The following is a 20,898-nucleotide window of genomic DNA, read 5'->3' as shown; positions in this document are numbered from 1 at the left end:
ATGATGAAGATAAATGCTCCATGATTTGGGGTATCTCGCATCTGATTCTCTGTCTATACTATTTCACAAGCATTTGTTAATTTTTTCATCTTTTTTGTTTTGTCCCCACACTTCTTTTTCCATTTTCTGAGGCAAAAGTATCCAAGGCAATTAATTCATTGGTTTAAAATGCTAAAGGCTACATTGTAATACTAAAACTTTCTACTTATTTTCTCTTTAAATTTGTAATTCATAAAAATCTCCCTTTTGTCAATTCATAACTTTTAGGTGAAACATAATAAAGCAAATCAACTGTCAATGAGATCTGGGGCTTATTAAGGACATAATATTTATGCATTATCACAGTCTAGAGGTTCTAAAAGTAGAATTTATTCAAATTCATAAAAATGTCATTAAGTATTTTTGGGTTTTTTGCCAATAGTCTAGTAAAAGTATGAATCTTTAGGTGTGTTACAATGTTAAGCTTATCACTAAACAAATCCTAAAAAGCAATCCTATTCTATTCAAGTCATAAAATTCAAAGTATGACTCCTAGGTAGTTAAGAGAAATTTATAAATAGCTTATAATTTCCTTTGGCTCATCATCACTCTGATGATGGCATTAGAGCTGACAAAGTTGATTGATAACCCTTTGTGCTTTTATGAGAAGAATTAATGCAGAATCCTGGACCAATGACCTAGATCTTTAAACCCTTTATGTCTTGTACTCGCTTTCCAGGAATAAGAAATAAGAACAAGAAAGCAGTATCAGCTTCTATGTCGTTCTGAACTGATTACCTTGTTTTATTTGTACAATAACCAGTCAGATACAACTTTCTAGTGTAGAGTTATGTAGCTTTCTGAAAAACATATATTCTCAATATGAAATAATCTTATGCTTTTTGATTCTGATACGAAAAATATTTTTAATTTTACTCAGCTAGTGTTATCATATTACTATTTTAAATTGTTTTTTACCTATTTTATAGCAAAAATTTTAACCATATGAAAATCTAAAAAATTAACATAATAATATATAATATTAAAATGACAATTAGATTAACATTTAATTATAATTTGATTAAAATATTACACATCTCCTTTTTCCCTCCTGACCCACAGGCAACACTTAAGATATGAACACTTCTAGACATTTTTCTATTGAAACTTATGCACTACATAATTTATCCATTGTTACATAATTGCTATCACATATCTGTGACATTCTGTTCAGTGAAAAAGGCAAGTTGTGGACAAAGAAAAACAAAAGAATATTGGTTCACCATCCACTTCCGCAAGGGTGAAGTCTAACCCACTGCAATTGCCCACACCCTGTGCAACGTGAAGGAAATTCAGGATGAAAAACAGGATGAGGCACTCTCTGTTTTTGATCAACAGGTTCTTAGTTAGATGTGTACTCCAGGAAGAATTTTAATGACCCTGGATTCTTGCATCTTCCCATAAACAGAAAAGCACTAAAATCATTAACTTGAGATATCTGCTCTTAGCGATTAGTGGTAATCTTTTAGCAAGATGTATGCTTGACTGCACGTATTTCTTAGCCATTTTTTCCTTCCCTACCTCTTGGAAGAAGTTTCCTCATAGCTGAGTGACTGCTTCCCGGGCTATAGCTGTCAGCAACGTCCGTGATTAAAACTTAAACTCAACATAAACTGTGAGTTTATGTTGTGTTTCTTTAAATCAACAAAATTATAGAGTGGTATTTATAGAGCTCACAGCTAAGGATCATGGGGCTCTTCCTGGGACATTTTTTTCAAAGTTCAGTTTGGGGAAAGAACAGTTATAGGAAAAACTGTGAAAGATTTTTACCTTCTCTGGCTATATATTATAATTAGGACATAGGTTGCTGCCAGTATTATGAGTGTTTTTAAGTGTGTCAACATTCCCAACATTAATTCACTCACTGGATATTTTGAAGTACAAAGAACATTCATGCTACGAAAGAAAATTTTCTTTTACATCATATTTTGTGACTCAAAAGACAATACTCTATGTACTGTGTAACACAGGGAAATATATACAGGATCTTGTGGTCGCTCACAGCGAAAGAGAATGTGACAATGAATGTATGCATGTTCACGTATAACTGAAAAATTGTGCTCTACCCTGGAATTGACACAACATTGTGAAATGACTGTAACTCAATAAAAAAAAAACTTTAAAAAATAACATAAAAATATTTTTAAAAAGGCAGTACTATATGCATTGAAATTTTCTGCACATTTCACTCTCAAAGGACAGTGACTAAGTATACTGATGAAACTTGATGTGAAAAGTGACTTTCAGCCATGATAATATCTTCCATATTAAAGAGATCTTTCCCTTGAATGAGAGAATTCAAACTATCATTCTTTGCTACTAACATACCACTAGCCTTAATAAATGGTAGCTCTGAGAAGTATTCTGTTTTCATAAATGTTGTGGTTTGTCACACAATCTGAATTCAAGAGAGCCAAGAGAGTCAAAAAGGAAGTAAAAGTTACCCAGGATCAGGCATAACTACAGTGTAATTTATTAGAGAGTAATTGATAAATAAAGCTACCATCCAGCCACCCAAAGAATGATTTCTTTGTGCGAGAAGAGCCCCAGGCAAGGAGGCAATTTCCAAGTAGTAATCATACCGCAAAGGTAACTACTGTCTAGGAATGATGCAGCTCTTCAGAAGTGGTGATTTGCACAGCAGGAATTCTGCATTTTTGCTCCTTACACTTTTAACTACACAATGCTGAGTCTCTGCAAAGAGGCACATAATTGCAAAGGAATCCGTTCTCTGAGTAACCAAAAATCACTCCATTATGCGTTGAAACATTCAATAGAGGATAATGGTACTCATAAGGGAAGTGCTGATTCCAACAAGTCACTTTTGCTTGTTTCTTGGGTTACAGTTGGCTCTAGGAGGCTGGTAATCAAGTCTCTGAAGCAGCAAAAACAGTGTTCTTTTGCATTCTCTTGAATTTTTTTCTTTTCTTTTTTTTTTTTTGGTAGGGATGGGAGACAATGGTATAGTAGGAACAATCGGTTTCTCCACAGATGTGTCATCTGCCCTTTGAAGCACCAAGTGATACAAAAACGTGGTCTGAGGACTAAGTCAGTTATGCTTATTCGTGCATGCAGAGAAAGCCATGAGACTCAGTCTTCTCCTAACACAAACCCTCTGGGGGGATGACGAGTCCCTTCTGTAAGGTCAGGCCACTCAACATGGCTGTTCTCTTGCTCTCTGTACATCCCTTGGTCAACCAGTTCCTGCTTCCCCTACACTCTCCTCACAGGACTGACCTTGCTACAGACTTGCCCTAGTCCCCAGCTAGTGACCATTCTTATCAAATGGTAAGGGGCGTGCCTCTCTTCTGGTTTCCCTGGTAACTAATGGGCCAACCGGAGGTCAATTCCCCAGTAACTGCAAACCTCCCCCGCCCTAGGAGCGAAGACTGCCATGTCCTGCCCGCCTTCTGCCGCACATGGTGGGGAGTCACTCCAGGACCTTACTTCCGACAAGGAAGCTCCCTCATCCATGAAACCACTGGAGTCTGTCACTGCCTCCAGGCCCTTTCTTCAGTCTTAAAGCTGGGCGAGTGCAGGCCTTGAAGGCTGGCAGGCTGCAGCCCAACCCCCTGTATTTTGGCTCTGGTTCCTTAGCACTCACCACTCCCCATCTGGGCTGTAGTATCCTGGTCAAGAACATCAAGTTCAATGATTTCTCAGAAAAGAAAACCTTAAATGGCATCTCATTCTTAGGAAACAGACGAAAGCCTTACCCTGTTCCCCAAGTTCAGAGCAGTCTGGATCCTGCCCACGTCCCTCCCGGCGCTCCCACGTACTCAGGACATCCCGAATACTCGAAACCATCTCCTGCCACAAGCGTCTCCCTCAATCTGGAGCACTTTTCACTTCCACCACCTTTCGCCAAGACAACTCCTTATCTTTCAGTTCTGAACCCAGCTTAACTTCGAAAGCCTTCTAGTATCACAGGCTTTAGTTACATTCTTTGTTTTTCCCCTAGAAATAAGACTTTTCCCATCAGAACAGGAATACGAGTTTGGAAATATACATTCACCCACCTGATACCTGATGATATTTATCTCTGTGATTCGACTATAAACTGACGGGAGCAAGAACCATCCAGCCCGTCATTGACTGCACTTTCCCCTTCTCTCCCGCAAAGTCAAGGGAACCACGTCACCGATATCCATCCTCTCCCCCAGCAACTGTTTGTTTCAGATAAAGCTCCTGCCTGCCTGTAAGCTACCTCCATCCGAAAGATACAAACCTTGACCTTCAAACGTCTCAAATTCAGCAAATCCAGAGGTGCATTTATCTTCCTCTTAGGGCAATTTCTATCTCAGCAGCTTTCCCATCCCCCACCCCCGCCGTGATCAGTGCTAAAAGCTTGAGCCCTGTCAGTGCTCTCAACAAATCGTATTAGTTATAGTTTCTATCAATTGATCTATGATTGCTTCCCTAGATTCTCTTATTACTTCATTGCTGTCATATTACAGCAGGCTTCTAACAATTTTCTCTAACCCTGTATTCTGTAAGCTTCCATTTTCTTTCCTTTCAAATTCTTGACCAGTTTATCTTTCTGAAACCCAGTCATAGTCTTGTCATTCCCCCGCTGAAACCCTCAAGGTAGTGGCTGTTGAACACTTGGTGGTAAAAGTGGTCGGGCTGGGGGCGGGGGATGGGGGAGGGGTTGGTTCAATAGTAGACCATGTGCTTGGCATGCACAAGGTCCTGGGTTCAATCCCTAGTGCCTCTATTAGGGGTAAGAAAAGATCTAGTCTCTCAACTGCAAGTATTGTTAACTGTAATCACCGTGCTTTATATCAGATCCCCAAAGCTTACTTCCATTCTAACTGGAAGTTTGTACCGTTCGACCAATGTTTCCTCATTGCATCCACATACCTCAGCCCCACTTCTCTCCATTTCTCTGAGTTCAGCTTTCTTAGGTTCCACGTGTAAGTGAGAACAGACACACATTCAAATAAGAACAGTATTTGTCTTTCTGTGTCTAACTTACTTCAGTTAACATAATGCCACAATGTGTTACTTATCTACCTGGCTATGTTTCCTCCATAAAGCTCATCGGAACCAGGAATTCTGTCTCATTTATCCTCCTAGAGTGTCTGGCACATGGAAGATTATTCAATAAATGTCAGCAGCATGAGTAAACTTGAACCATATACTAATTACATTATCCACTAAGACTTTACCCTTCTCATAATACCTAACTGTGTTAAAGCAATCCACCGCTGCACTGTTCCTACTACTTTCTAAAATATTACCATCTATTCAGAGACCCGTCCTGTACCATGCACCATGCTTAGGCTTTTGGATTCATTATCTGTGAGGTTAGTTTTGCGTCCCTCTCCTTAGATTATAAAGATATTTGAGAGTAGGGACTGTTTTACTAATCTCTGTATCCACATCAGCAGGAAGAAATTTTGGAAGATGGTGAATCAGCAGGTCTGCCATTCATTAACTCCCTGACCAAGGGACCAGCTCTCAGAAGTAAATAAGGTGACTCAGTCAAATCTCCAGGTAAACATGACAATGACCGATTTCCTGGCAAGTAAGTTAATGGTGCTGACTAGTGAGGGAGTCCTTATCCATGAAATGCCAACTGTCTAGCATTGCCTGTGGTAAACAACCCATAAGCTACGGTTAATGGGCCACAGTCTATTGAAAAAGGCTGTTTTACCTGAACATAAAATGGAGATATTTATGACCTAAATACTCCTTTGTATGAGTAAGGAGAATGGCACACACCCCTTACAGAACTCCTATGTGACACTGAGCCCCATGTATGTTTCAGGCAGTAAGAAAGGACCTGGGGGCTTCACTGGAGGTCAAGTCCTTCTCCCTCAGGTAACCGGAAGGCGCAGGAAGCAGGAAGGACTCCTTGATCTCCAAAGTTCCCAAGTGCTTTCTTGGTGCATCAGAGCACGTATGGGGCTATTTTACATAAGGCTTCACCTGTGCCTCCTGAATACCTGTTCCTTTCAAATTATTAGGCAAGCTACATTTGAGTCAGATCCCTGATTCATGTGATTCTGCTTGTAACAGTTTGACCCAGGTTATCCCAGCCTCCAATAGGTATTTCCTAAAAGAATATACTCTTATGCCTATTTAACATAATGGGCAGAAATTCTGAGAGAGATTTCATTGGCTGTATCCAACCAGCATTCATATGCTGACAGACTGTTTCTTGCTGGGAGTTGCAACCACTGGAAACAGTGAAGAAGGTGGGTTGTGTACACACCGATGGAAGTAACACGTCTACTCAGGAGTCCATTAGCATAATCACAGGTGATTATTAAGAGGGCCACCTAACACTCTCTACCTCTGGACCTTAGAGCTATACCAGACCTATAGAGTTAGTTTGTATTCTGAAGTCTAATCCAGCTCTATAATCACCAGCCCACTGAGATGGCCCAGATAACATTTCGTGCATCAGAGTAAAGAATTCACAATATTAAAATCAATTTGGTTTCCTGTTGTTAACTGACGGTCTGTTTCTTCAGCCCCGCAGAGAGGAGGCAAGAACGTAGCTCTCTTTGAAGTTAACAAAAGCTTAAGGTCAGATCATCTCCATGGGATACAAAGCAAACCCAGGCAGAAGTAACAGCCGAGTGATATTTGAAGTTTTCCATCAGAACAAGTGCTGCTACAACAGACACCATTCATGCGTGATTGCGTAGAGCTCTGTTCTCTCTTCAGTGCCTAAAGTATTGTAGGATTTTAATATACGATGGTCTATCTTCTATTGATTAAAAACAGCACCAATCTTTGACAGTTGTTATTATAGTCGTTCCTACCATATTGAAAGGCATTTTTTAAGTCTGAAATCAACATTACCCACAATTCTCACAGTATATTATGCCTCCTAATAATGCCGAAGTGTTCTACTTGGCAAAAAGAGCAAACGCAAAGGTGATGGTGATGATGATGATAATAATTAGTGTCACTTTCATCTTCTTACCACGAATTAGTTTTCTGAACCCAGTGCACATCTTCTCCTCCCTACACTTCCTGTCACTCACTCTGGCCCCCTCACTCCACCATGCACTTTACTGATGTAATGAGATGCATATATATTTACACAAACCTAAAAAAATCACGTGTACATTGGTTTAACTTATCTGCTGATATAAGTCTATATTCCCCCCCTCCAGCATCTTTTGTTCATGATATGAACACAACTACTATGTGTCTGTATCCCACATCTTAAAAAAAAAAAAAAACTAACTTCCCAGCCATTTTGTCCAGGTGTGGGCTCATGGGCTAAGGTGGGCACCCACAGCATCAAATCTCTCCAGGTCACTGTGATGGGTGAACATGTGGCCCAAGTTTAAACAATGAAAATGATTCCCTGAGAATTCCCAAAACTTCTTTTCTTCTGTGGTCATGAATCTCTGAAAGCATAAGTCAGAAACTGCCAATAACCATGGTTCTAAATTCATGGAAAAGTCAATGGAAAAAGGAACATACAAAAAGAGAAGCAGAGACAGACATAAGAGACAAGTGAAAACATTTAAGTCCTTGGACCAGAATCTGTAACATCAAACTCACCCATATTTTCACATAGTTTTCATATGTGAAATAATAAATTCCATATTTTATAATAATGTGAGTTCAATTTTCATCCCTTGCAATATATCTACAAAAGATAAAATATCTACATACTGGAGTATAGGTCATAACTCAGTGATAGGTCAGGTGGAGTTTCCAGTTTGGGTAAAAATCAAGTAAGTATTTACCAATTAAGTAATTAAGTACATAACTGGATGCTAAAACAAATTTCAGCTGAGATATCAAAAGACCCAAGAAATACATTCCAAAGAATATGACAAATAAATCACAGCATTCACTAAGAAGAGGTCTAACCTCCTCACCACATCAAAGACATAAATGATGGAGAGCTGGATGGAAATCACAGGAGTTTTTCTTTGTAGAGTGTTGTGATGCAATTCTGATTTCTCCATCCCCCTGGGTAGGAGGCATGTTATGCTCAAACTCCAACCAAATGAGAGAGAATTGGAGTTAGCAGATGATTGTACAAATCTCCTTATAGTCACTGCTTAAAACATAAGCCTGGACCAGTGGAGCAGAGGATACCTCTTCACTAGATAAGCAGTCTGACATTGGTAAGTAGCAAACAGTTAAGAGAAAAGGAAGCACAAAAGAAAAGCCACAGTCACCACTTGGCTTTATTGGCCCTTTCCATTTGCTGAGCAAATTGTGTTTAATTGGCATTATAACACTTCCAAATCAAATTACATATCCAGAGGGAAAGCACTGATATTTCATTGTTTTAGAATAGGGCTGACATTTCACTTTATGTTTTTATTTAGGGACCCTGGTAGAGTTGAATAATTCAGAACAGAAGAAAAAGAGTTACTTTTGATGGGGAGAACTTGCCAGCCACAAAAATATGCCTCTTTGGCATAAGGATTATTTTAGGCTGATTATTTTTAAGAAACAGCAGACACAGGAGAAGCTCTGAAAACTGAGTAGAAGTCACTCTTTTGTAAGAGATACTTACATTTATGAGGGAAATCTCCAGTTGCAAGGGTGTCTCCCTTTCTGTACCGGGGAGAGAAGGTTGACTCTAAATCTCTAGAAACTCTTATTGATGGAGAAGGCAATGACTTAAATAGGCATAACAGCCTTACCCTTGTCCTGTTCACTTGCCTTTTCCTGACCAAATCCCATAACTGGCCTCCTCTCCTAGTCCCCAATATCTTTCTTTTGTCTTTGCTGAAAAACGTTTTTAAGGTTATGACTTGAGACATTTCAGACAGTTACTCAGTTTTCCCGGATCTCTCTCTCAGATACAGGAGATACACGTTATTAAACGCCTGTTTGTTTTTCTCCTTTCATCTCTTCTATGACAGGAGGGTCTCAGCCAAGAACCTAGCAGGGTGGAGGGAAAATTATTTTTCCTCCCCCACACTTTCAAAAAACAAAACATTTGATAATTTTACATCCACGACCTCTTTCTTATCATGACTTCATGGTACTTTTTAATATGCTCTTTGTCATTGGTGGTGATATTAATTTTTTTTAAGTCTTACACATGTAAGTCCCATTCAACACTTTTGTCCATTAGTTAAAGGGCAAGTTGTGTTTAAGCAGCTGTGCCTTCTGTGGCTTTGGGGCACTAGAAATTCTGGCAATTAAATAATGTGTGCTCTTTGACTTCTTCCCTAGCCTTCTTGATATGGTACCCACTTATGTAAAGAAGGTAATTCTGCATGGACCTTTAGCTCCTTATCACTATAATAGACCTGCTCAAGAAATGTGAAATCCAGCTCTTACTCTAAGCCCTTGGGATCGCTAAACTTTTGGGGTGGGGATTGGAAGGAAGTGTGTCCCTTACAAACAGAAATGCATTGGTGGAATCATAATTACAGCTCCAGCTACAACACTCAAAAAAGAAAGTGTTAAAAGGTGGGGGGAGAAAAGGCTCCAAATGGAGTCACTTTTGCTAGGCCATGCTTCCAAACCGGGGGGAGCTTAATATCTAACCAAACTGCAGCTCTGACCTCCCCTAGAAATGTAGTCCTTAACCGGTCGGTCAGGAATTTTCTGGTGAGTATCAATGAGGTAACCGGTCACAGGGACCTTTCCATCCCCCAAAGGAAGATGAGAAAACCTGCCACAGAGACCCCATCCGTCCCCTATCAGTATGTTACCTAAGCCTCAGGTAATCGTTTTTGTTCATGATTCCTTGTCTTGCCTTTAAAACGTTTCCCTTTCTGTGGCTCCGCAGAGCTCCACTCTGCTCGCTGGATGGGATGCTACATGATTCATGAGTCATTCACTGAAGCCAGTTAGATCTTTACAATTGACTCAGTTCAATTTGGTTTTTTTCATTTCAAGAAAAAGGAAAAAAGGAAGGAGGGGAAAAAACAGCCAAAGCGTCATCTATCTATAAATGATCATTTAAATAAGTACAATTATAATAAGTAATCTAAAATATCTTAGAACAGCATTATAGTATCTGGCACACAGTAAGCATTACATAAACTCAATAAAAAAAGAATAAGTTAATGACATTAACTCCATGCCAATTAGGCATATATTGTTATGTGTTTTCAGGGTGAGTAGTTCAAAAGTTTAGTTATGGTCAACTTCACTTCTAAAGGTCAAGATGTGTTCTATTCTGGGATATGGTAAATCAAACTTATTAAGTTGATTTAATTATTAGTTCCTATTTGGCGTACTGACACTAATATATTAAATTCATATCACAAAAAAAAAAGAAAATATGCACCCCATATTCACTGCAGCATTATTTACAACAGCCACAATATGGAAACAATCTAAGTGTCCATCAATGGAGAAATGGATAACGAACCAATGGAGTATTATCCAGCCATAAAAAGAAGGAAATCTTTCCTTTTGTGACAACATGGATAGACCTCGAAAGCATAATGCTAAGTGAATAATTCAGACAGAGAAGAACAAATACCATATGATCTCTATTATGGGTGGAATCTTAAAACAGCAAGAGCAACAGCAAGAAGCAGCTCACAGCTCACAGGTAAGGAGAGCATGGACGAATGGATAAACCGGGGGTTTTGTTTTTAGTTTCAATACATTGAATTTAAAAAAAAAAGAATTATTTTTAAGGACTTAGTAAATGACTACCTTTCAAATCCAGTAACAACAGTGAACTTGGGGGAGGAAAAGAGAAAGAAAACGGAAGGGTTTCTCCTAGAAGCCAAATACATCGTGATGAATCTTGGTATAATTTGGTTTTGGTCATTGCTTTTAGACTAATGGTCAAAGTGTAATCCTATTTTGCTTTTCTAAGCACATGGAGTTAAAATAATATTACATTATGAGTTATATGAGTAATGTGAGTTAAGATAAATGTCATCGTCTAGTTAAGTCAGTGGACTCAAAAATAACCTCCTTGATTCTAACGTTTAATGTTAAAAACCTTGCCCAGCCCTTCCCCCATACCAATGTTAGGAAGCACGGTGGAACACCATACATGAATGAAATCTTCAGGTCAAGGGGGCCTGGAGTCATCATTTGGAATCTGACAGGAGCACAGAGGTGAAAGATGAAGGGGATTAGCAGTCTCTCACCAAACATTAGAACTCATCTTGCCTGACCTCTGATTTCTCAGGAAGTTTTCCATATTTATTGTCTTTTGTTTGTTTTACCTTTGCTTCTTTTTTTTTTTTTCAGAAAAAAAGCAGGGGGAAAGATCCAGCTAGTTCAGATAGCCAATCTATTTATTTTTCAGCTAAGCAAGGAAACTGCTTTCTTTTATGTTTTCTATCAGCATTTCTAAACTTTATTAATGCATCAACAATTCATTATTTAGAGGAAAGACAATATTGAGTTTATAAACTAACCTAAAGTACTTTGCTGTATCTATATATTTTACATCCAAACAACCAATCAATACACATTTATTGGGTCTTATCATAAGCTCATAAGTAATGTTGATAAAAAATCATTATAATGCACTGGTACTTTATTAAGGTAAGAATATCATTTCCCCCCCAACAAGTTTTATCTCCTGGGGCATAGTGAATCAAACTAATTATGTAGGCTATATTAATTTCCACTGTGGTACTGTAAACAGTGTTTCTAATATAAACGTTTTATATTTAGAAAATAGTTATTTTAAAACAATGTACTGAATGAATGACTTTAAAAGATGACTATTTCCATAAGTAAAATAAGGACACGGTAGAGGCAAGCAAAACTTTGTGATTAAACATGTGCACATAACACAGATAAGCCCCTCAGTGCCTCAAAGATTAGGGTTCATTCAAGCATTTTAGCTGTTTGCAGTAATAACATAAGCTTTTACAGGCCCGACTTAAAGCATCTTTAATGAAAATGGTACGTCTGTCACTTAGATATGTTTACAAGACTTAATCTAGAGTCAGCATTTCTGGATTGTGAATTTGTATGAAACACCTTTATCGTTTCCAGAGCTTGTACAAAGCAGAAAATGCAATAAAGAATGACATGCAAATAACAGTTTGAACACTGATGAGAAATGCAAGCTGAATCATTGTCAGCTTTTCTGTCTCCTGTTTAATACTGGTATCACAATAAGAACTTGGATTCAAAAGTAAGTATAAATCCTGCCTCAGAAGGAGTATTTCCAAACATGTAAAGGTTTCATAAGCTGAGCTGCAAGAGACAAATTTTCCTGCTGTGAGGCTCTGCAGGACCAGCACAGTCAGCAGGATGTTAAAAATCCTTCTGCAATCCTATGTTAGCAAAGCTACTGGACTGGTCCAAGGCTCATTACTCTTGCTGACAATCATCTTGAAAAAGCATAGGAGGCATAGGCCAAACACTTCCAAGGCAGCCATTGCAAATATGGATCAGCCAATATTGAAAAAAGAAGAAAAAGGGATCCTTTAAAAATCTCTTCTTTCAAGAATAATTGTTCATCCTTAATTGAAAAGAATACCGTTCAAAAAAATTTCTTACTTGATTGCTTCAGTAAACCAATTACTTATCTTGTAAGTGTGTATCAGTGGCCTTAAACACTGTTCTAAGAAAGCCAACTGGATAGCCAGAGTGACAGGGCTTCTTTCCACCACCGGAATATTTAATTCCCTCTGAGGAACAAAGAATAAAAAATAAAACCAAGTGAGGAGGGACATAGCTCAATGGTAGAGCACATGCTTAGCATGCATGAGGTCCTCGGTTAAATCCCTAGTATCTTCATTACAAAAAAAAAAAGAATTAAAAACATGAAATTGAACAAACAAAAAGATAAAAACTACTAAAAAAACCAAAAAATCAACATGAAGAAAATTTCATAGTTTATTCAATGTGTTTTGCAAGTGAACAAAAAAATGAAAAGATGCAGGTAGAATATGTTCATGAAAATAAGGAATGAGAATTCAGCTACTGTGTCCAATACTGTTACAAGTTTACATTTATGTTTTCAGGGGATAACAGATTAAAAAATCTTTCCCCTTTGTTAACTGCCAGATAGTGTCTCTTTTATTAACCAATCTTTCCTTTTATCCTTGCATTAAGGGACCCATTAGTTTATTATTATATTTAAACATATGTATTTAACAGATGATCCTTGTTTTATAGCAGAAAGTCCTGTATTAATGTGTTAAACTGTATAACATCACTTATAAATTAATCAAGATACTGATTACTGTGTTATTAAAAATAATTAAAGTTGCCACCATAGGCAATATTTTTGCCTGTGGTTACAGCTCTGCTCACGTTACTGGCATTTGATGTTCACACTGATTCCGCAAAGTTCCCCTTACAAATGAGGGAAGGGGTTCATGCAATCCTTTAAGCATTAATTGAATGCCTACTATACTCAGGAATAGGGCCAGGAGTTGGAAGGAGAGTGATGAAGACATGGCTCCTTCCTAAATTATACTGGTCAGGGATGACTAATTAGAATTTGTCACTCAATTAAGCAAATAAGGAACCGAGAGATGGAAGGAAATATTAAACCAAAGTCTTTCATTGGCTAATTCAGTGACTAAAGGGAACTATTTTCTCCTTTCTAACCTAAAAAGCATATGCAGGTGGCCCTCATTATTCTCAGAGTCTATATCTGCATATTAACTTAGTTACTAAAATTTATCTGTAGCCCCCAAATCAATACAGTACTTTTGCAGTCATTCACAAACATGTATAGAATATTAAAAATACTGAATCATCTAACATGTGTTTCCAGCTGCCTTGAACAAGGTGATTCTCTGCTTTCTTGTTGCAGTTCTCACACTGTAAGTGTCCTTTTCGTGGTCTATTTAGGTTTACTCATTTTTATGCTTTTTGTTGGTGATTTCACTATATAAAATGACTTGCTAACTAAAATTATAGTGCTCAAGTGCTGTCTAGTGTTCCTAAGTGCAAGAAGGCTGTGACAAGCTTTGCAGGGAAAACACGTGTATTAGATAAGTGTCATTCAGGAATGAGTTACAGTGCTGTTGGCCCCGAGTTCAACACAAATGGTTAAACCATGTAAACCAAGTAAGGTGTCTTTAAACAAGAACATACATACAACAAGGTTATGTATAGATGGGATTCATGGAAATGCTGTGATCAGAGGCTCTAAGAAACCTAATGATGTGTTTCTCCCAGGGACAATGGTTCAGTATTCCATCAGCATTTGTGGCAATTCTATAGAATATAACTACCATAAATAATGAGAATCAGCTATGATTATTATTGTTTTCAGTTAGATTTTATAAAATCGCTCATATTTTCACATTAGTTACAGGATAAAACCACTTATCTTAATCCACAATAGAAGATAAAACCCAAACCGCCAAGGATTAAGTAACCAATTATCCACAATTACATTCACAAAATTAAGTATGATATCAAGTTTTCAAGTCTTTAAGGTAAAAAGCAATGAACTTGCAACAAGCGCCTTTTCATCTCCTAAGTATTATAGAAACTTTGTTCCACAACCCTGAAAAAATGACTTAAGAAGACCAAGAAATTAAAGCAAAATAAATGATGCCTATAAGTATGTATGTTTGTTTTGTTTTGCTTGAATTCTAGGCCCAGTTCACACATTTTCCCTTAGGTTGCACTTCAGTGTCATCTGATACACTTTTCAATGGAAGGGATAGTGATGAAAGGTATTCAAAACAATGGAATAGGGAAACATAAGTAATCTAAAATACTTCTCAGTTTCACAGTTAAGCTTGTCCCAAGCTATTTTTAATAATCTGTATTTCTGTGTAAAGATGGTGTTCATGATCATGTTGATTTAAGAAAACCTTAAGGTCCACCCTCATGAACAAAGCCTGCCATACAGAGCATGCAAAGACGGAAGACATCCCCCTCCAGACACACACACACGTGCCATTTGTCGGGCAAATGCTGAGAGCCTTGACCAGTAGAGGTGTGGGGTTGGCAGGGAACCACTCAATCCTTCTATGCGGCCCCCTCTAGCGACAAACAGCTTTGTGAAACAGCAGCATGGGGGTCAGGGTAAAATCTGTGGCAATGGAACAGCGCCAAAAAATAGACTCAGAAGAACATTAAGTCTGTGACCTTGACCTCATTAGCAGCAAACAGTAACCAGTTGCTAATTACCTTATGGCTATACTGTAAACTGAATATGGGTGTATGTAAATTGTGTATGCTTGTATATCAATTCTGTACGTGTGTGCATAAACCGGGTCTGTGTCTGGCACCTAAAATTTGAAAATATTTAATACGATGATGTGAGTCAGGGAAAGAAGATACTAGATGAACCAACATCCTTTAATGGAAATGAAGGTTAAATCTTAAAGTAGTGACAAAATTTCTGGTGGAAAATACACTAAATGTATTAAGTATATTGGCTTAGGACAAGATGATTCCATCAGAATCGAAGTAAAGTAAAGCTAGCTTGCTAAAAGATACCTATAAGGAATATACCTAAGTAGAAACAGAAAAAAAAAAAAGACGGTTTCAGTTTATCTGGCACTCGAAGGCACATCATGATAAATAGGATGCTATCAGTAAATTAAAGTTTCTTGTTAAATCTGGTTTAGTTCCATGTACTTTAAATATAACCTAAAGGATCAGTTTTATCAAAAACTAGCATTTATAATCTCTGCAGAAAAAGTTTTAGGATAGATTCTAAGATTACCAAGAGAAGTTTCCCTCATCTTCCCCAAAGTGCAGTAGTATTGCAACAAATAACTACAAAGCCACATGTCTTCAGTGTCTCAGAACAAATTAACATAAGAGAAAGTGAGGAAACAATTCAAGATATAAGTCTACCACGTGGCAATTACAGTTTGAAGGAAAAGAAAAGATCTTCAACATCTGATACACAGAGTACCGATGTTTGCTGCGCATGGAGCTAGCTTCCAGGGACAGGGTGATCAAGACAGACTGCATCACTGCCCTATGGGAATATACATTCTCATGATTGCAAAGAGAAATACAAAGGAAACAATTAATGGTCATGGTAAGCGCCATGCAAGAGACAAACTGGGTGATGTAACTGAGAACAGGGTGGGCGTGGACATTTTAGGGTGCTTGAGAGATGTCCTCCTTGGGTTATCTAACTTGCAACCAGAATTCTGAAAATGGGGGTAATGAATTTTATGAGTTATGCTCATTGTGAATTTTGTTCATTTGTTGCTCATTATTATAATTATGCTCGATTCTGAAAGTGTAAGGAGAAAGAAACTGCCCAAGAGAAACATAATGGGGAAAATGAAATAAGTCATTCCAAGTCCAAAAACACAGCTCCCTCTCACTGCAACGGTTTTGCCTCCCTATCTCAAGCACCAAGGCAGTGTCCCATAGGTTTGTAATTAACAGTGACCACAAATCCAAAACAAAAAACAAAAAAACAAAATCCTGGCTTTCTGTTGTTGCTATTTTTGTTAAATTATTTCTGGAGGAAATAAATTGCTAATAACAAAGCTGTTACTTACCAAATCGTGGCTATGTTAGATGCATGCTATGTATAGTATGTCATTAAATCCTTACAACTCAAAAAGACAAGAAATGTTATTATCTCCATTTTGCAATTGAGTAAACTGAGATAGAGTCTAAATAATTATTCTGTGATTACACAGCTGTGGAGGAGTCGGGCTGGGACTCCAGAGCACACTTGGACCTGTCAGATTGTGGTTGTTAATACCATGCTAGAAAGCAGAATTAAGGAAAGAACTGAAATGATTATCTTCTCTGGCTCCCTTTATTCATCCAATCACATTCCCACTGACTACCCTGAATTTTGTACTCAATTACTTAATTGCAGGATAAAAATATACTTTGTCTTCTCTTGTGACATTCGTTTTACAAGCCAATGATATCTGTAGAGGAAACAGAGATTTCATCAGACTTCACCGAAATGCCCGTCATCCAGCTGCAATCATATCTTCCTCAAATAAGAATTACCTTACTTATAGTTTATATTTCTCTTTTATAGAATTCCACATTTCATCACGATGCTTGTCTGGCAGCTCCCGTTTTGACTTGATCCAGCATTTAGCATAAAAGTTGAAGAACTCATAATGAAGTCATTATTCTAATATTTCAATCCTGCTTCAAACAGCCTTTTACTTCCAATAGATAAACCAGCTTGTAAAAGGCAAGCATATGCCAAATGGTTTATCTAGGGTTCCCACTTATACAGGAAATATGAGCATAAAAATCAGACTATAGTATCGTGTTTGGTCAAAGAATGACAAAATAAGTTCTCCAATATTTTAAACTTAATTTCATTATCGACACCAATGCAATTATAAATCAATCAGCATACTCAGAAGTTCATATTTTTCTATTACCATAACTATACATAAATACCTAATGGATGAGCCAGTTTATTCACAGTTATGCTTACCTTAAAATGGATATCTCAGCTCAATTCAAATCTATACAACAATAATGTTAATTTTAATTCTGATTAATGTTTTGGGTTTAATGAGGTTAAAGAGAGATGCTGTTCTCAAGATAAACATTGTTTCTCTGCTTTCTTTTAAATGTATAAGGCCAGGGTTTTCTTTTAGCAGATTTCTCTGATCACTCCCATTCCCCCAGCGATATATAATGTCATGAAGGTAGAAATCACGTTTGTCATGTTCTCTGAATAATTTCTAGCTTTTGTCACAGAAGATGTTTTAAGGTCTGCATATCTCATGCATGCTTTTTAATGGCCTAGTTTCCATGGCATTGTCACAAGAGTGGATACCTTTTCATGGTTAGGACTATACATCCTCATTTAAAAATCAGCCAGACTTTTCAATTAATTTGGTTCAGTTCCCAGTAATTTCCATACAAACATTCCCGTGTTGTTCACATGTATAGATGAGTAAATATGCCAGCCAATGATCATCTCCTTACACGCCTAACACAAACTTTATATAGATAAGCCAGCATGAATAGTTCATTCACATTGTTGTTTTGTGGTCCTCATACTACTCAGGTCTCACATTAAATGTCACCTCAGAGCATCCTTCTTAGTCCACTAATCTGATGAAACCTGTCATCCCCTCACGATTTCCCACTTTATTATCGACAGAACACTTACCGGGGACATCTTTAGTTACTTGTTCATTGTTTATTTTTTTTTATGGTTCTAATGAAAGCCAGGAGGCTCCATAAGGACAGGGATTTATATTTGACCTCCGCATCCCCACTGCCTAGCCAGGTATTTGGTGCATAAGAGGTATGCAAAAGATGCTTGTTGAATGATACAGGAGTGGATGAATCAATGAGTAAGAGAATGCGTATCTGGGAAAGAAATACGGAAACACATTCATCCATCCAATGAACACCCCATCATTAGTCATTGTTAAACATTGATTTTTAGGAACACGTATATTAAGATAAAAGAAGACAGAATGCTTTTACTACCATTGGTTCTCAACTGAGAGGGGAGAGGGAGGATTTTTTCCTACACAGGATATTTCACATTATGGGGACTTGTTTTTAGTTATCACAACTAAGAGGGTAATACTGGTATCTGTTGAGAGGCCAGGGACGCTGACACTAAGCATCCAACATTGCACAGGATACACCTCTACAAAAAGGAATTACCCAGCCCCAAATTTTAATAATGCCAACATTTTATATTATTCTCCATTCCTCTTAAGAATTTAACTCAGTACATATTTATTAGACAACTATCATATGCTAATATCAAATTGAATACCTCTGAAGAAAAACACATGTTATAGATGGATTACAGATAGATTGACTGATACATGGTTGACTTGTTAGATGGGTGGATAGAAGAATATATGGATAGATAAATGGGTACTTCCCAGAGAGATACATGCACACATAAACAATAGCAGTCACAACACTCCATGTAAGACTAAAACAAACCATACATAATTGCTAATTGCAATACATTTATCTTCTTGCTATCATCTTACTGTATCTCCACAGAGCTTGTTCTTTTTAACAGTAAAATATTGGATTGCATAAAAAGGTACACATGAATTGGAGGAGAGACTACATGGTCATTCTGGCATTAAATGCTAATGATACTTGTGAACAGATTGGCTGTGTCTAAGTGAGACATGATCACTGATTTTTAGTTAAGTGTCTCGTGAAGTAAATATAATAGTGTCTTCTTCAAAGGCATGTGTCTCGTTCTCATAAATGAGAATCAAACTGTGTCAAGTGAGAAATATATTAACTATATAGATGGAATAACACTGTATATGATGAGGTAGAAATTCAGAATCTAAAGAGTTTGAGCAGAGGGTTTTAGAAAACAAATACCCAAATAGTGGGGGTTATACTTAGATCCCTGGACAGAAAATAAAAAGTGTTTCCTTGGAGTTGCTAATTTTAGATCGCATGACCCATAGATTAGGTTAGAAGTAGCAAAGGCAGATTTATATAAAGACAGGGAGCAGAGGTAGCTTCCTCCAAGTCTTCCTCATGTCTACACAGCACGGAGGGATCCATAGTGAACACTTTGGCAGCACATATACTAAAATGGAAATTATACAGAGAAGATTATTATGGCTCCTCTGTAAGGATGACATGCAAATTTATGAAGTCTTCTACATATTTCAGTGGGCTGACATACTCAAAGTGCCGATGATAAACCCCAAACTTTATGTCCATCAAAACAATTCTTCAAAATTAAGGAGAAACTCAACAAAAACTGAAAGAAGTGTTGCCAGCAGATGTGCCCTACAAGAAATGTTAATGTGAGTCCTTCAAGCTGAAATGAAAGGACATGACATTAATTTGAAGTTACACAAGGAAATAAAGAGCATCAGAAAAGGAAAATATAAAAGACATTATATATGTATTTTTATAACTCTTTCTTTCTCCTGATTAAAAGATAATGTCATAAAGCAATAATTATAAAAACTGTACTGATGAACTTACATGGTATAAAGATGTGATTTGTATGACAATAACAGCACAAAGGAGAGAGGAGGTAACAGGAATATATTGGGACAAAGGTTCTGTCAACTATTATTAAGTTAGTATTAATCTGATAGATTGTTCTAGGTAAGATGATAATTGTAATCTCAGGGCAACTACAAACAAGGTAATAGTTAAAATACAGAAAAAGAAACAGCAAGGAAAGTAAAATGATACACTAGCAAATTTTTATTTAAAATAAAAGAAGGCAGTAAGGGAGGAAAAGAAAAACAAAAAGTATAGACATACAGGAAAAAATAGCAAAATGTTAGATACCAATTCTACTGTAACGGTAATTATATTAAATGTAAATAGATTGAGCACTCTAATTAAAAAGCAGAGACTGGCATTAGAGTTTAAAGAAAAAGATCCAACTTTATGCTGTCCAGAAGTGTAATCTTCATATTCAAAGATGTTTATAGACTGAAAGTAAAAGGAAGGAAAAATATGTACCTTGAAAAAAGTAACCAAAACAGATCTTGGGTGGCTATACTACCATTAGACAAAACAGAATTTAAGAAAAACATGGTTACTAGAGACAAACAGGGACATTTTATAATAACAAGTCAATCCTTCAGAAGATATAACAATTATAAACATAAACATACCTGAAAACACGGCCCCCAAATACACAAGATCAAAAACAGACAGAAATGAAGGAAGCAATACTCAATTCAACAATAATAGTTGGAGACTTCAATACCTCATTTTCAATAATTAATAAAACAACCAGGCAAAAAGATCAACAAGAAAATTGAAGATCCAGAGGTTTCCATGTGTTTCTGTGGGAGGACACAAGAATAGCTGAATAGAAAGCCACAGAGCCACTACACCAAAATGGAGCAGATTGGTATTGAGTTCTCCAAGAAAACAGAATCAACAGGATATGCTACGCAGATACATAGATATGGTAAGATTTATTTTAAGAAATTGGCTCACAGAATTGTGGGCCTTCTTAAATCCAAAATGTGCTGAGTAAGCTAAGAGGCTGGAAACTCAGGAAAGAGTGGCCATTTGAGTCCA

General features: G+C 37.2%; 1 protein-coding gene and 1 non-coding gene across 16 annotated transcripts in view; one reads left to right on the top strand and one right to left on the bottom strand.

The window, feature by feature from the left end:
• The window catches only part of CHL1 (cell adhesion molecule L1 like), a 560,006-nt gene that overhangs the window by 90,097 nt on the left and 449,011 nt on the right, over positions 1 to 20,898 (bottom strand). The gene's annotated exons all lie outside the window — the stretch shown is intronic.
• Positions 19,406 to 19,512, top strand: LOC116284058 (U6 spliceosomal RNA). Its single transcript, XR_004193844.1, has one exon. It is a non-coding gene; the product is annotated as a U6 spliceosomal RNA (small nuclear RNA).

This window comes from Vicugna pacos, chromosome 17 (assembly GCF_048564905.1).
Source record: "Vicugna pacos chromosome 17, VicPac4, whole genome shotgun sequence".
Classification (NCBI taxonomy): domain Eukaryota; kingdom Metazoa; phylum Chordata; class Mammalia; order Artiodactyla; family Camelidae; genus Vicugna; species Vicugna pacos.
Note: the sequence above shows the minus strand (reverse complement) of the source record. Positions and strands in the feature narration are given on the sequence as shown.